This window comes from Petaurus breviceps, unplaced genomic scaffold (assembly GCF_028583685.1).
Source record: "Petaurus breviceps papuanus isolate PSGF00001 unplaced genomic scaffold, PetGlider_PUasm1.0 47, whole genome shotgun sequence".
NCBI lineage: Eukaryota > Metazoa > Chordata > Mammalia > Diprotodontia > Petauridae > Petaurus > Petaurus breviceps.
In genome coordinates this window covers 3,559,729-3,571,774 of record NW_027186349.1, presented here as the reverse complement: position 1 = coordinate 3,571,774, position 12,046 = coordinate 3,559,729, and the positions used below count along the sequence as shown (strand labels likewise).

Genomic DNA, 12,046 nt, shown 5'->3' with positions numbered 1-12,046 from the left:
CTTCTTCTTCTTCTTCTTCTTCTTCTTCTTCTTCTTCTTCTTCTTCTCCTTCTTCTCCTTCTCCTTCTTCTCCTTCTCCTTCTTCTCCTTCTTCTCCTTCTTCTTCTTCTTCTTCTTCATTTGGAGAGGTAAGGCAGGGCAATTTGGGTTACATGACTTGCCCAAGGTCACAAGGCTAGAAAGTGTTAAGTGTCTGAGGTCGGATTTGAATTCAGGTCCTCCTGACTCTAGAACCAGTGCTATCTAGCCTAGCCACCCCCATCAGTTGCCTTATTAGCAAACCTATATTTTAGGAGCCATAGACAAAATACTGTCTTGGTGATTTTGTCATTTTCTTCTGTTTACCCAACAAAGTTGTTTTGGGCTTTGTGGTTTCTCACATTATTAGAGCATTTATTTGCACTGACAGAACTATTTGACCAAACCACAAGTATGCTAGCCCCCTACTCAATTTTCACCAGTTGACTGGAGCACACAGCCATAAAGATGCAAGTTAATCCACTGGTGAAAATTGAGCAGGAGGTCAGGAAAATTGTACTTAATTTTAGTTTTTACACACAGATATCTATATATGTATATGTATATGTATATCTAGATGAGAGATAGAGAGAGGAGTCAAAATGGTATGAATTTATTTTCTACCTCCATTCCAGAATATGCAGATTCATTTTTGCATCAGCAAATATTTATAGTAGCATTAGGTTTCTTTCCATTAGTCTCTACTATTATTATGATAGTTTGGAATTTTGCTGAATGTAGGAAAACTGTTTGAATCAAAGTAGATTGCTTCAATCTGTTTGTAATCCTGAACAGGTGACTTAAATGGACCAAATCACATTCTTCTTTGTGAAGGATAGAAGATTTATTCCCTAACACATAGAAGTTTCAGTCTTTTGCATTCTAACTGCAATTTTCAGTGCTCTGGAGTAGACCCAGCCATTTTCTTCCCACATTGTATTAGCATTGCTGGATAGTGTTACCCTTATGGCTCAGTAAATTTTTGTGACTAACCCCTGTTACCCTTCTTCGTCTCAAAACAACCAAAACTATAGCAAATAATATAATTGAATTTACCAAAACAAGTTACTAAATATGTGAATTCTGGGGAAATGAAGATAGATGTGAAATTGCTCCTGACCTCAAAGAACCTACTTTCTACTAAAGGGAAACAGCATGTATGCATATATGCTCACATTGCATAGTGAAGAAACAGCTGAACTTGGAGTCAAGAAGACCTGGATTCAAATTTTGTCTTGGATACTTACTAGCAGTATCTTCCTGGGCTTGTTATTGAAACTCTCAGATCCTCATTTTCCTCACATATAAAATACAAGTGTTAGTCTTGATTATATGTAGTCTCTCTTCTGGTTTTAAATCTGACAGTCCTAGATCCTATGTAACATAAGAATATACAAAGTAAATACATGAGAGAATTCATGAGAGATAAAACCCTAATGATAGCTGGGAAGTTTTGAAGAGGTAAGGCACACAAGAAAGACTTTGTGTTGGAAATAACACCAGAATTAAGTATTGAGGGAATCTTGAGAGTCTAGTAGATATAAAAATAAAATAAACTCCCTAAAGAGGGGAAAATACTAACAGATAATATCTTATAAAGAACATCTAATAGAGGCACTAAAGCAAAATGAACAAATTGACAAAAAGCACTGTATAATATAGTTTAAGGGAAAGGAAGAACATTTATGAAAAAAAAAAGGAAAAACAGTTACAACCTCCCAGAAGATGGCACAGAATATCAAAATGATTCTGAACAGTACAACTCAATAAGAAAAATAAAAGAAATAGCATCTACTATAATGGACAAGAGTATTAAAACAACTGAAAAAAGGCAGATATAAGACATGACATACTGATATATTTAATAGAAAATTAGAGTAAAGCAGTGGACTCTGAGGACTAGAATGGCTCATATAGAGTTCAAAAATGGAGAGATGACAGAACAAATAACATAACACAAAAATAATAGCATAATGGGAAGAAGATTTGAGATCTCTATAGCCAACCAACAGAGCTAGAGGGTAAAGCTTGGCAAAAAATACATCAAATTATCAATCTTGCAACACACCACAATAAAATCCCAAATGCAGAAATATATAAATTTTTAAAATCACACCATAAATCATTTAGTGGGGGATCCAAAGTTATGCATTTCACAGTTGTGGATAGGAGAAGAATTCATAAGAAATAATGAAATAGAAAATAAGACAAAATGGATTATCTCAATTATAGAAAAAATATATTTAACATTTTGAACAAGCCAAATCAATGCAGGTAGAAAAAGAATGTGATGTAGACAGCTTCCCCCCCCCTTTTTACTGTTTTAAACATTTAGTATCTCTAATAAGGAGTTTCATCATTGAAACTATGTTAGGAATGATTATAAATCCATATCATTAAGGTTATTCATCTATAGCTCATTAAAAATATTAACATTCAATATACTTACAATAAATACAATACAATATAACAACAACAAATATTAACTTTTAAAGAAAAAAAACAAAAATAAACTACCAACACACAGTTATAAATTTTTCAAGTCAGGTATTATAATTTATGTCTGTATTCCTTCCTGGTGGAAGAGACTGAGATTGATGGGTCATTTGATTTTACAACTTTAATGTCCGGACTAATGTTGAAAAGTTGTCTGAATTAAGCCCAGTTCCAACAGACTTCTTAAGGAGGTTCAAACCATCTCTAGTGTGCCAAACAGAGTAAATTAAACTTCTGCTCCAATCAGCATTCAGATTTGGCCTGTGAATCACTGTCATTATTCTAGCTCAAGTAAGATAGAGAGACTGTGTCTCAATTAAATTTGAAAGGTGTAAAAATGATTGAAAATCAGAGAAATTAAAACAAATCTGAAGTATCAATTTCCCATGTCAAGTTATATTTAAAAATTTATAAGATATGTGGGGAGTGAAGGATGGAGAAGGAAGAAAGGTTCCCTTCTGATGAATCTTTGTCAAATTGTTCTGGCCATTTTGAAAATAAATTTCTATTTATGCAAGAAACATTACAGAATTTTTCATAGAAAAGGAAGAAATGAAAATAATTGGGAAGAAAGGTGCATTGATGGATAACATTGTTATTCTTAGTGCAAAATGAGTTGCTGAATAAACAGCGAAATAATGTGTGCTCTTTGTTTCTTTATTTTTTCTATCTTTCTTGCATGCTTGCACTCTTTCTTTCTTTTTCACTTTCATTTTTGCTTCTTCCCTCTGTCCTTCGTTTCTTCTTCCTTCCTTCGTTTCTTCCTTCCTTCCTTCCTTCCTTCCTTCCTTCCTTCCTTCTTTCCTTCTTTCTCTCTTTCTCTCTTTCTCCCTTTCTTTCTCTCAGTTTGGGCCAGAGATGTAAACTGAGAACTTGCTCCTCTCCTAGTTTCTTAAATCACACTACTACTGTTTATTTCTGTACTTCCCCCTTTCTATGTCTTGTGACTATATCTCACTCATAGATTCAAATCCCTTCCTTAATCCACCATTGATCTGTGTCCCAGAACTCTGTAGTGAATGACAAAGCTGTCAACTGGTGTCTGTTTTCACAGTCTGCAAGAAGTCCAGCACTAATATTGGTCTGAAAGCAAATCTTAACATTGATTAGAGACTCTGGGCAGTAGAATGCTATGCTTGATGTGATCTTGAACAGATTTTTTCCCACTGAACATAAACCTCTATCTCTCCTATTGTAATTTGTTTTTCCTCTTGGATTTTCTCATTATGATTCAGTCCAGTGTTTTCTCTAGATTAGCTTAAAGCTTTTTTTTTCTCTTGCAGTAGAGTGATTTTGTGCTTCTTCCTGTAACTCCACATGTTACTTATGTCTTTGGCAAAATTGTTTTTCTTGCATTACATATATATACATATATATATATATATATATATATATATATATATATATAACATATTCCATATGTTTCTTTTATTCTGCAAGCAAATTATTCACTTTGATCATCATAAAATTAAATCATAATTAAAATTTTGTTTATAAGAGGAGTTAGCATTCAGAATGTATGGTATGTATCATGCCCTAAAGTCAGTAGATTAACTTTTAATTTTAAATTACATTAAAATTAAAAATGAAAGTGCATTTATAAGGGAAGTTATTGTACAGAATGTGTGGTTATGTATCATGTCCTGAAGTTAGTAGATTAACTGAGTTCAGTCAACAAGCCAGAAAATGAAAATTCATCAAAACTTATCCCCTTAATGTAAAGGTGGAAACTGACAAAAAGTGGTCAGATAAGTTATTTTTCTTGCAGTAAGTATGCAGTATACATAAGAAATGAGTAATAGCATTTATTGAGTTCTTAAATATTTACCAAAAATACAGCTGTGGACTGAGATACATTAGAAGATATTTCAGTCTTATTGCTGAATATTAATATTGCTTAACATTTTCCTACAGGGGTGGCGAGGTGGCTCAGTAAGTAAAGTGTCGGCCCTGGAGTCAGGAGGACCTGAGTTTGGTTCTGGCCTCAGACACTTAACACCCACAGAAAAAAAACTAACTGTGTAACATTGGGCAAGTTACATAACCCCAATTGCCCTCCAAAAGGCAAAAAAAACAAATAAACCAACAAAAAAAAATTCCTACAAAGGACACAAGTTTACCCATATTTAGTTAAGAAATTTAAGAGGTCAATATAGCTGAGACCCCAGAATAATCCCCAAAGCTTTATTAGTGAAGTTATTTAGAAATAGTTTTAACATACTTATGTTAATCTTTTAATTTTGATTTTTAAAAGCTTTTCACTATAATTTAAGTACTTCACTCTGCATGAAGTATTTCTAGTTCCCTCAAATGTTAGTAATTCTCTTAACCTCCAAGATTATCTTTGGAATGTTTGTTAATGTAGATTTTAGCAGTATTTTATTTTTTTTTTAAATACATGTCAAGATAATTTTTAGCACTCATTTTTTTTTACAATATTTAAAGTCCAAACATATCTCTCTCTCTTCCCCTCCCCTCCCTCTTTCCTGTAATGGTAAGGAATTTGATATTTGTTATATATGTCGTGAAATATATTTCCAAGGTGTGGCCACGCAGCACAGCGAGTAAGAGCACTGGCTCAAGTGTCGGGATGACCTGGAGATTGAATCCCGGGCTCAGACACTTAGCACCCACCCAGAAACACCTGGCCGTGTAACCTGGAGCAACTCAACCCCAATTGCTTAGGGGCGGCCAGGTGGCTCAGTGAGTAAGAGCACTGGTTCCAGTGTCGGGATGACCTGGAGATCGAATCCCAGGCTCAGATACTCAGCACCACACCCAGAAACAACTGGCAGTGTAACCTTGAGCAAGTTACTTAACTCTGATTGCTTAAAAAAAAAAAATATATATATATATATATATATATATATCCATAATAATCACATTTATGAAAGAAGGAACAAATAAAAAGGGGAAAAAGAATAAGTGAAAAAATATGCTTAAATGTGCATTGAAAATCCATTAGTTCTTTAACTTGATGTGGATAAGATTTTCCTTCATGAGACCTTTGTACTTGCCTTGTATCATTGTGTTGCCAAGAAGAACTTAATAATTTGTAGTTGATCATCACATAATGTTGCTGATGCTGTGTACAAAGTTTTTCTGGTTCTGCTTATTTCACTTTGCAAGACTTTGTACAAGTCTTTACAATTATTTTTTTCTGAAATTCTCTGGTTCATCATTTCCTATTGAACAATAGTATGCCATTACATTCATATACCACAGCTTGTTCACAGATATTCCTTAATTGATAGGCATCTCCTCAGTTTCCAATATTTTGCCACCACAATGAGGGCTGCTATAATTATGTTTATATATATAGTTCCTTTTCCTTTTTTTATGATATCTTTGGGATACAGACCTAGTAGTGCTATTGTTAGATAAAAGGGTATGAACAGTTTGCTTGTTTTGTGTGTGTGTGTGTGTGTGTGTGTGTGTTTTGTTTTTTGTATAGTTTCAAATTGCTCTACAGAATGGTTGGATCAGTTTACAACTCCACCAACAGTTCATTAGAGTCTAAAGTTTCCCACATCCTTTCCAAGATTTATCAATTTTGGGGGGACATATTAGTCAATCTGATAGATGTGAGGTTGTACCTAAGAGTCACTTTACTTTGTATTTCTCTAATCAGAAGTGATTTAGAGCAATTCTTCTTCATATTCTTATGTATAGCTTTGATTTCTTCATTTGAAAATTGCTTATTCATATCCTTTGAACATTTATCAATTCATGAATACCTTGTATTCTTATATATTCAGTCCTCTGTATATTTGAGAAATGAAACCTCTATCAGAGACAATTGTTGTAATGATTGTTTCCAAGCTTTCTGCTTTCCTTCTAATCTAGGTTGCATTGATTTTTTTTGTTCAAAAAGTTTTTCTTTTAATTTAACATAATCAAAAGTATTTTGCATTTTGTAATGTTCTCTCTTTCTTGTTTGGTAATTAACCTGTACCTCATTTAAATTATCCTTTGAGATTTGGATGCTATACCACCTAGTGTATATATATTTAGTATTGATATTATTTCATTGTTTGTGGTGCCTTTCAACAACATCCAGTTTTCTTCTTTTCCTCTTTTAATTAGGTTTATTTTTTTTTTGCTTTTACTTTGTCTGAAATCAGGATTATTACCGCTACTTTTTTTTAAACTTCAAATGAAGCATAATAGATTCTGCTGCAGCCCCTTACATTCAATCTTCGTATCTCTCTGCTTCAAGTGTATTTCTTATAAACAGTATATTTTAGGATTCTGTTTTTTTTTTTAAATCTATTATGCTTTCATTTTATGGGAGGGTTCATCCCATTCACATTCACAGTTATGATTACTACCTTTGTATTTCCCTCTATCCTATTTCTCCTCCTGTTTGTCCTCTCTTTCCTTTTACCCTTTTCCTTCTCACCACTGTTTTGCTTTTGTTTACCACCTTCCCTGATCAGTCCTTCCTTCTGTCAGCCCCCCTCACCTTTACTTATCTCCTCCCCTTCTACTTCCATGTTGGGTAAAATAGATTTCTATATAAACTGATTGTGAAGATTATTTCCTTATTGAGTTAATACTAATGAGACTAAGGTTCAAGTAATGCTGATTTCCCAGCCTCTCATCTTCCTCTCCCCTATAGTAGGTTTTTAGGGTCTCTTTGTATGGAATAATTTACCTCATTCTACCTCTCCCTTCCTTCTGTATCCAGGGGACTCCTCTTTCTCACATCTTAGTTATTTTTTAATGTCATTCCCTCAAATTTGCCTTTTATCCACACCCTCTAACTATGCATATTCCTTCTAGCTGTATTATTAATGTTACAATATTTTAAGAATCACAAGTATCATGTTCTAATGCAGGGATGTAAACAGTTCAGTTTCATTGATTCTTTTATGTTTTCTTTTCCAATTTTTTTTTTTTACCTTTTTAGACTTCTCTTGGTTCTTGATATTGGAGATGGAATTTTTATTAAGTTCTGGTCTTCTCTTTATGAAAATTTAAACTACTGCTATTTCATTGAATGACCATTATTCCCTTGAAGTATTATTCTTAATTTTGCTGGGTATGTATTTTTTGGTTACAGTCTTAGTTCCTTTGCCTCCCAGTATTATCTGCTTTATATATTTATATATGTGTATGTTATGTTATTATCACCTTCCCTTTAGAATATTATTTGTTTGGGGGAAAGTACTATTTCACTTTGTCTTCATATCCATAGTACCTAGTCCACTTCCTAGAACAAAAAAGGTGCTTAATACTTATAGATAAATTGCACACTTTTCCCCTGAAGTCTTTCTCTGATACATCATCTTAATTAGAATGGCTCCTATTTCTTTTTTTGTTTGTGTGCTTTATTTGGGGTGGGGGGCAATTGGGGTTAAGTGCCTTGCCCAAGATCACATGGCAGTTTTTGTATTAAGTGTCTGAGGCAGGATTTGAAATCATGTCCTCCTGACTCCAGGGCTAGTGCTCTATTCACTGCATCGCCTAGCTGCCCCATGACTCCTAATTCTTAAAGGTTATGTAGTAAATGTAAAATCTGTCAGGTCCTATTAAACTGGAAAGAATTCAAATAAAGGCCTAGAAATGATCAGTAAATCTTTTGTGTAAGGACTAAGTAGCTCATTATTAATTAGCCATAGTATAGGAATAGGGGGATGGAGGTGAAAACAGGATTTCAAGAACGACTTAAATGTAGAGGGACTGAAATTTGCATGATTTCATCATAGAATTTCTATACAGGTGAGTAGTAGTGCTATACTACTTTTTTCCTATTCTGTCATATGTTTAAAAAATACCTGTTCAATGAAATAAGATATTGTGAACATTTACTAAGAAATGTAACAGAGTTTGCAGTTTCAGTATAGTTTAGTAAATCCTAAATCCAAATTCAAAAAGAAGTACTTGAGAGTTGGAAAATTGTTCTATGTTTTTAACATTCATTCTCTTCTGTCTTGAAAAAAGAATGATATTTTAAATATGATCTTCCTTCTATTGCTCTTGTATAACTGTGATTCATGAAACATCAAAGTCTCTAAAATTTTAAAGTTGAGTACCCCAAAGAGCTATAAATAGCTTCATAGTATAGATGACTATAGAATCTTATCCATGAATTAAGCACAAGTAAGGATGTCATCAAATGTATTTGTAACTAGAAAATTATGTTGTATTAAAAGGGAGGTATAACTGATAAATAATCTTGATAAATTCTTGGAATTCTCACGATGGCAAGAGATCTATCAGTAGACTCTAAAGTTTTAGGCATGCCCCATCTAGAATCACCAATTATAGGAAGATGTAGATATCTTGTCATATGTTAGATTGAAAGTTATACCTAAACCAGTCAGTCCACACATCTATTGAAGCAACTTACAAGTCATTCTATACTATTGTTTGTTTGGGAGAAAAGCAGAGGCATCTCAGAAAACAGTTAAATAATAGAAAAATTAGTTTAAAATCAGAAAAGAACTCTAATTTAGCCTTGACAAGTAAATAGACATACAATTATAAATAAATGTCCTACTGGAATAAAGCTTTGATTTCAGCAAGCTGGAATTAAATTGGGGGAATTCCAAATGTAAGGAATGAAATAAAGAAGCTGAGAAAATTGCACGCGCGCACACACACACACACACACACACACACACACACACACACACACACACACACACACCCTAAACTGAAAAATGTAGGGAGCAATTGGTTTAATTAGACTGTCAAAAATGCTGCAGGGATACATGAAGGGTAATAGTGTGAGATAAGTTTGGGAAGGTAGGTTGGATATCATGGAGAGCAATCAAAACCTGGATAAGGTTTTTGAACTTTATTTGAGTAGGGCATGGATAGCTAAGGAAGGTTTTGGGGCAGATGTGTAAAATGACCATGCCAAGAAATGGGAATAATTTGAGGAATTAGACTAATAAATCATTCACAATCACTGTCATTGACTCTGAGATTACTTGAAGGAATGAGGATTATTTTTCCTAAGAACTAGAATTACATCCTTCCTGAAGGTAGGGGTAGAATTAATAAGTGGAAATTATAAGAATACAAAATTTTAGATCAATACATGGAATAATTTCCTAAGAATTAGTAATATTTGAAAATTGAGAAAGTTTTTTAGTTAATGGATTCCTAGCCACTAGAGATGTTCAAGCAAAGATTGAAAACTCACATATGGAGAAGATTGTAGAGATAATGCATCAGGTTAAATATTGAATTAGAACTCTAGATTGAGTCCTTATTCCCATATTCTTGGATTCTTTTATTTTATACTAATCTTGATTGTAACATGAAGTAAGGGGTTGAAAATTTGGCTTTAAGAAAGCTATTATAAAATAGGTGAGAAGAGAGAAAATGTGGGTACCAACTGGAGTAGTCAATATTGCAAGAGATAACATAAAGAGAATGAAGAGGAATTAGCAATTGATTTTCTGGGGCAGGGAAGGGAACAAACAGAAGGTAAGTAGTGAAGTTCGGTAGGAACTGGGAAAGTTCATATATATATATATATATATATATATCATTGAAGAACATGTGACTGCATTCATTGCATGTTTTAGGTCTGTGTGTGTGCATATGTGTATGTACACACATATACAGATATAGACATCTCTAAAGATATAAAGAATTTATATCTCTCTATAGAGAGATATCAATATCTGTCTATATCTGTAGAGATATAGATCATACTGGCATTTGTGTGCATTAAATATAATATATGGGAAACACATGAATATGCTTAGATACATGTTTATAGAAGCATATGAATATATGAAAATCAGATTTTTTTCTTTCTCCTCTGGACAATAGAATCCACAATAGACTAAGTTGCTTTTTTATTATTTTGCAGCCTGTTTCTAATTGGTCAGTGATCCTAATAGTAACAATACCATATTCAATGAGAAACACAACATTATCTGAATTAGAAAAAAAGGCATCACATATATATGTCATTTTAATGTTAAGATAAATATTGGTTTTATCATCTCTAGCAGATTTTCTCTAGAGAATAGCACAGCAGTAAGGCATTAAACAGTCTCAATGAGTTAATATGTTCTACATGGCACCTAGCGTTTTTATGTTGACATAGATTTTTAAACCTCAGAGCAGCTCTAGCCTAGAGAAAAGAGATTCCAATTAATACAAGGCTGTTGCATAAGGACTCTTCCATAATTCATTTTCTTAAGTCTCTTCTCAGTACACTTAAATAATTTTTCTTGCATGCTTGCTATATCTATGATTTCTGTGGCTTATATTATTGTCCTCTAAACTTTCTAGTTTTTCAGCAAAATCCTTGTGTACTCTAATTTCTTAACTTTAATATGTAAAAAAAAAACCTTCATTTCCTCTTTTATCTTCCTTTTTTCTATTTGTGCTTATTTCCACACTTCCATACTTTTCTCCGTGCCCTGAGCAGATTGACTTGAATAATATTCTTTTTTTTTTTGTTCTATCAGGGCAATACTTTCTCTTCTAATTCTTCCAGCAAATTCACTTCTTCCCTTTCATATGTATAATGTGTGTTTGTACTAACCTTATGAAGTACTGAGTAGAATCTAGTTCTCACATAATTAACATAATTAAAGATATAACAAATGACAGCAATTTTTTTTAACTTTGAAAATACTGTTTATGAAAAAGCAGTGGCTTTGTCCTCCTAAATATTCCCAGCATCTAAATGTTTTAATAACTTAAAAATAAAAACCTCGGCTTTTTTCCTTCCTTTATCACTAAGTATTACAAAAACATTTTCATTAATACTGCATGACAAATAACATATTTCAAGACATAATTACTGATTTCAACCCACTGACTGTTGAGGCATTTTAAAAAGGAACAAATTTAACATTACTCAAGATTTAATTAACAAAAAATAATTGAAGAGAATGCTCCTTTTCAGCTATCTCTAATCAGGCTGTCTGGTTTTTGAAGGTCAAAAGGAAGGAAATAATAGAAATGAAGCTAACCAATCAGCAGAAACAGTGATGTTAATACAAAGGTTGAAAATAATTATAAAGTGGTTGCAGGAGAATAGTGAGTGAAATGTGAACTTCAAACTTTCCCTAGTTTGTTATGGTGTTGATTGACATAAGTAACAGAATGAGACAAAATGCATTGCATATGGTAGGCCCTTAATTTGAATGCCTGAATTTACACGTTGAACTGCAGTTTTGAGAAATTATATTGAGCAAGGTAATATGACTGAAATCACTACAAAAACTCCTAGGAGCTATATCCTATTTTACTAAGCTCATTTTTTTCATAGCAGGATCATGTACACAATATATACAATACATACAACACAAGGTAATAAGTTTCACTCTTTTTTTTCTTTCCTGATGTGTAATTTCATTGGTCTTGGAATTCTGGTTTAATAGACTACCTCTTCTTACATTGATTGGAAGTTTATCTATAACTTGCAGTTTGGGGAGAATTGCTTGCCTTGGGATGAAGAGATGGTAAATGACTGACTTATGATCACAAAGAATATGTATTATAGGCAGACCTAAACCTAGGCCTTCCATACTCCAAGCTTGATCTCTTCTGT

The 12,046-nt window shown here is 33.0% G+C and overlaps 1 pseudogene; it reads right to left on the bottom strand.

The window, feature by feature from the left end:
• The window catches only part of LOC138171802 (COP9 signalosome complex subunit 1-like), an 88,230-nt pseudogene that overhangs the window by 38,470 nt on the left and 37,714 nt on the right, over positions 1-12,046 (bottom strand).